Raw genomic sequence first — 6,026 nt, 5'->3', positions numbered from 1 at the left:
AACCATGAGAGACTATGGACTCTGAGAAACAAACTGAGGGTTCTAGAGGGGAGGGGTGTGGGGGGATGTGTTAGCCTGGTGATGGTATTAAAGAGGGCACGTACTGCATGGAGCGCTGGGTGTTATACGCAAACAATGAATCATGGAACACTACATCAAAAACTAATGGTGTAATGTATGGTGATTAACATAACATAATAAAATTAAATTAAAAAAAGAATAGGCTAGAGCTGCACTTAACAAGGATGAGCCTTAAAAACACGAAGTTAAACAAAAGAAGACAGTCATATAAAAAATACATACTATGCTATTTTCAACTGTATGTTTAAGAATTCATTTTTACTCATGAAAATCTATTTTCAAAAAAAGCAAGGAGTCTATTACCAAAAAATAAAAAACTATGTTCACCTTTAGGGGAGCACAGTAGAACTGAACCTAAGAAGGGAAAGGCAGAGAGCTACTGGTTTGTTAGCAAACTTCTATGGATATTTGCTTTATAGTAAGTCATTAAGTTGTACATTTATATGTACTTTCGTGTATGTGTATTATTTTTCACATCTCTGATACAGAACAATTGTCAGGATTGTAGGATTTTCACATTATCAACACTTTTATATATTGTTATTTTTAGAAAAGGAAAGGATAATGAAATAAATTTGACTCATAGTATGATCTAATGGTCATATTTAGCTGAAGAAGCAAGCATGCTCCTTAAAAGGTTGTTTGAACTCCAGGTAAAATGTCAGATGTTAATTGAAGTGACCAAGCCAACACAGTAGGAAATGACAGCAGACTCAATTACTGGTTCTCTGACTCAGACCAAAGCTCTGCATCTTTGTGCACACCCCTCAGCAGCCATTTATATGTACTCTTCCTCCACTCACCATGGTCCGTCGGAAGAACCACGGTGGGCCATAGGCACTGTTTCCATTTCCTTATCTGTGAGGCTTCAAAATAATTTTCCCTACTTCACAGGGTTTTACTTCAAGTAAACTAAACATTATAATAAATTACATGAAATAGACCGTATAAAACCTACTAAGAAAAGAATTTAGGAATAGAGTAACTCTGAGCCAAAAATAAATTTTTAAGTGGGAATTTTTGCCCTGAAGTCATACAACCAAGTAATTTATTTCACAACCAGCTATACATTTTAAAAACCTATTTTATATTAATCCTTGATTTTAATTTTAAGCAGGATGTCTTTTTCTAAAGATCTAATCACACTCAAAAGGGATATGCCCCCCTCTTTAGCAGAAAGTGCAAAGTCCTTTTACCTTTGCAATTTCCAATCTTATTAGGTGAAAGACTTCAGTTCCCTCCAGTCTGGCTGGGTAATTAAATAAATGCCATCTCTTTTTAAAAAAACAGATTGTATTGAGCTCCTTTTCAGAATGCCAGACAAAACCTGATCAGGAAAAGTTAAAGTGTGAAAGCTTCAAAGTTCACACGCTCTTGTTACCAATCTACATGTTCTCATTAAGTGAAATGAACATTAAACTTCTCTTTTTACACACACAGATCAGGCAAAGTGCTTTTCTTAAGTTAGTAGGGAAAAAAAATAAGTTCTCATAAAAATACCTCCAGGATCACTTTCTTTTATGAAAATAAAGCATACCTACAATATTATGAAGTGAGCTTTTGTTACATGATTATAAAATTCATTCGGGTAGAACCCATGAAGTAGAGGCAATTTCTCCGAATTCTTTTTTTTTCAATAATTTATTATTTATTTGTTGATTATTATTATTACGTGCTTTCCTCATTGTGTTGAAAAATATCTATGAAGGCAGGGTCATGTGTTTTACTAACCATGACATGCTGGTTCTTTTTTTTTTTACTTTAAATTTTTTATTGTTATGTTAATCACCATACATTACATCATTAGTTTTTGATGTAGTGTTCCATGGTTCATTGTTTGTGTATAACACCCAGTGCTCCATTCAGTACGTGCCCTCTTTAATACCCATCACGGGGCTAACCCATCCCCCCACACCCCTCCCCTCTAGAACCCTCAGTTTGTTTTTCAGAGTCCATCGTCTCTCATGGTTCGTCTCCCCCTCCGATTTACTCCCCTTCATTCTTCCCCTCCCGCTATCTTCTTCTTTTTTTTTTCTTAACATATATTGCATTCATTTCTCCAAATTCTAACATAAATGTATTTAAACTGTGGTCTTTAACATTTTAGGCCTACCCTGCTACTAAAGTCTATGGATTATCCAAAAAGTCCTATATTCTTTAAAACTTGCTCCAGGTAACAGTTTTATGAGGATATCTGTTTTTGCTGACAGTAGTTTTGTTAAGATACTCCCACATCAGCAGATTTGCTGGGCTACCCCAGTTAAACAAATGTATTTGGTCTCTTTACTTGACGAATTTGGAAGTTATGCTTCAGCTAAGAAAATGTATTTTAATCTAGAATTTACAAATATTTTCTCACTAACTATTCTACTTCATTGGGGGTATTTGTATCTGATAAGTGGAAACCATAGAAGCAAAAATTCATTTTTCCCCCAGGAATGTTTTGGAAAAATAATGTATGACAGTGGACCAAGCAAAGGTGACTGATACTCCACTCATTGAAAGTATGAGCTGAGATAATAACGGTAATGACGATAGTTATAATAGTTAATATTTATGAAGCATTTGCCAACCACCAGGCCTTCCGGGTAATAAACCCAGGAGAGGTATTATTATTACAACCATGTTTAAGAGGAAGAACCTAAGGTTCAGAGAAGTTCAGTAAAATGTCTGCAATCACAGAGCTGGTAAATTTCAGAGTTAGGATCTCAAGGCAGTTTTTCAGATTCTAAAGTCTGTATATTTATCCTTTAGAAACTCATCTTTAGCACGATTTGAATTTGGCATGTTATTTTTATTTTCCAAACTCTGAGTTTTCAAGCTAAAAGCATACAATAATACAATAATACATATAATCATATATAATAAATATAATAATACAATAATAATATATACAATTTCCTCTACATTAAAATGAGAGTCAGGTTCTCACTAGTGCCTTCTGCATTATGAGAGTCACCATGTTTTGATTCTAGATTTTCAAAAGTTATTATGTATTCACATCTCTTATTAACAACAAATACAACACTGGCTCAAATTCAAATCGGCACCTCCAAAATCATGACACTCAGATGGTTTGGCAAATTTCTTTATGTTCTTCCTCATGTCTCTCTAGACACAGTCATACTCTCAGTGTGACAACGTAACATATAATATATGTCTCCTTTCTAAACCAGGTTGCTTCCATCTGAAAGCACTACATAGAAGCCGGTCTGTGTTCCTTTCTTTCCCAGGCTCAAATATGCCCACAGGACCCACAAAGCTACTCATAAGCCTCACCACGATGACACCTATCTTCACATCCAGGCCACAAATGCTACCATCTCTGGAGATTTCCTAAACTTCCAACTCTCGGGAATGATGGAGAGGTCAGTGCAGGGGTAGAGAGAGTGGCTTTTCAGTCTTCCCCGAAACCTGTGTCACACTTCTTCCTAACAGACGATTCTGATGGGATCCAGAGTCTCAAGAAATAGCTCTCCAACATTTTATTCAGTTTTTTTTAATCATCCCTTCAAAATTTCACCAAACTCCTCATTATAATAAAATGTTCTGTTTGGGGCCCTGACTCCTCTAACTCTGGTTGATGGCAGTTCCAGGGACCTGATGCTTCCCCTGAACTCCCTCTGGGCACTGCCTCCAAAAAACTTCCCTCCTCTAAGAGAAAGAAAACTAAAGCGTGCACACCTATCAGTGTGATGCAAAGAGATGCTGAGAGGGAACACAGGATGAAGGTATGAGGGGTATTGGTAAAAGCTTCTGGGCTTCGGGTAAGTCAGCCTGAAATAGTGTTCTACTATAGTTTCAAACGACTGTATCTTTCTCTGCACATATGGTTAACTGAATCACATACTATCTGTAATTCCTAAACTTCTTTTCTAGTTCTAATGCTATCCTAACTCAATACCACTCATACTCCTATTTATTATGGGCCACCTGAAAAATCCTGCTTTTGCTCCTGTTCTTATGATTTATGCCTTTTTCATGGGGTGATTTCACTGACATTGTTTGTACTGAACAGGCTTAGGATGCAACCCTGTTTCTTTTCAACCTTAATATATGACTTTCTACCTTTGAGAGTCAGAGCAATTTAATAAAATATAAATTTTAATAAACTGTTACAATCATAGGCAATAAAGATTTAAAAAAAATTAACACTAGCTCCAAAAATATGCTTTTACCACCTACTTGAATCAACTGAAAAAAAAAAGCTTTAAAATTATTCTCCAGATGTTAAAGTCTATCTAATTATATTATTCTGGTAAAAAAAAAAAAGAAATCCTATTTGGTTTGTAGCACTTACCAGAACAAGGAAACTTTCCTTTTCTAAAACTCTGAAGATTTTATAATCCCTTCTCTAAAACTTTTTTATAGACTTGTCAAACTTGTTTTATATAAATTGCCTATAACTTCATTTTTTTTTTCCTAAACCTGGCTCAGGAAACATCGGTCACAGCATGAAATGCTCTTAATTTTATGGTAACACTTACCCATGGCAGAGATTGAGATGAAGACTTCCTTTACTTCTCCACCACTTCTAGAGAACCAGAGAGAAATGTGACTTTTCGTTTCTTCATAGTTTCATATAATTTGGGGGATAAATGCCAGCATAGAAACATAGTTGTAGGACCGTCCTTAGTGGCAACATTGTTAGAAAATAAGAATAACTCTCTCATGAAAAAGAGCTCTCTAATTAGAGGGATTCTTTTATCTTGCCTCCAAAAAAAAAAAAAGAGAGATTTTTATTATGCTCCTCTAAAATACGTTCTTAAATTTTAAAAGTAAAATTGAAAATTTCTAAGTAATTTAAAAGTGGACCAAATAAAACGACTCTGTAAATGAGACAAAGAAATGGAAGGAATAAGAACTAGAGGGCCTACAATCCTGAGAAAATTCATCAGGATAACGTTTGTGTTAAGCAAACGTGAAATTATCCATCAACTGAAAGAAAATATTTACCAGTATGTGAGTATATATTTTCAATTACTTATGTACATATGGAAAAGTTCAATAGGATCTTACATTTTGACATACTGGATTTTAATTGCTCAGGTAAGTTTTAAACATCTAAAAAAGCAAGAACTATGTATATGCATTTACACATTAGGTTTCTTATGGAATTCAATAATATTGAATGATATAATCATTGGGACTGAGAAGACAAAAATATCCAGCAATTGAATTCATGATCAGTTTAGGTCATAGCTTTCTCATGAAATTTACACAATCATGCAACACACATACACAAACTTTCCACAAAATCTTTGTGGGATTTAAATTTTCAATAAATTAAAATGCAGCTGATTTTTATCTCAGAATTCCCATCAGGATGCACAACAGATAACAGACAGTCAATGAATGCTTGCCAAAGGAATGAATGAATGAAAGTTAACATTCAGTGACATTAAGGGGAAAATTACATTTCTTCTCATAGTAGATGGAGATTGTAGTCACAGGAAATTTTATCTTATATGCAGCTATTTTTATTATGGCTTCTAAAATTAGAATACCTTTGGGGAAAAAAATCTAGAGTGCATTTGTTCCAAACTTTAGTGAAACTCTTTCAAAAAACTGTCCTAGTATACAGGCTGAGTTAGAAAAAGTTATAGTGCTAATGGATCAGCTAGGTACATACAGGGACATGGACACAGATATAAACACTTTTAAATATATACAATTATGGAGCTTAAAAGAATTATATATATCCATAGAAACACAATGATATGCACATTAGCAAAAAAATTTTTTTAAAGTATTCTCAGGTAAAAATAGAGAATTTGACTAATATTTGTTTTTATTAGACAATTTTTATAAAAATAGTTTAAAATATGAATTATCAACAATGGATATACACATATATATTAATAAAATCTATAAATACTACTTTTCAAAGTATGAATTGCATGTATTCCAGGATTACCTCTTAAACTAGTTTTCTTGGTATTGTA

Source organism: Callorhinus ursinus, unplaced genomic scaffold (genome assembly GCF_003265705.2).
Source record: "Callorhinus ursinus isolate GAN/ISIS: 27379988/994484 unplaced genomic scaffold, GSC_fseal_2.0 scaffold4, whole genome shotgun sequence".
Taxonomy (NCBI): Eukaryota; Metazoa; Chordata; class Mammalia; order Carnivora; family Otariidae; genus Callorhinus; species Callorhinus ursinus.
This window is presented reverse-complemented; position numbering follows the sequence as displayed.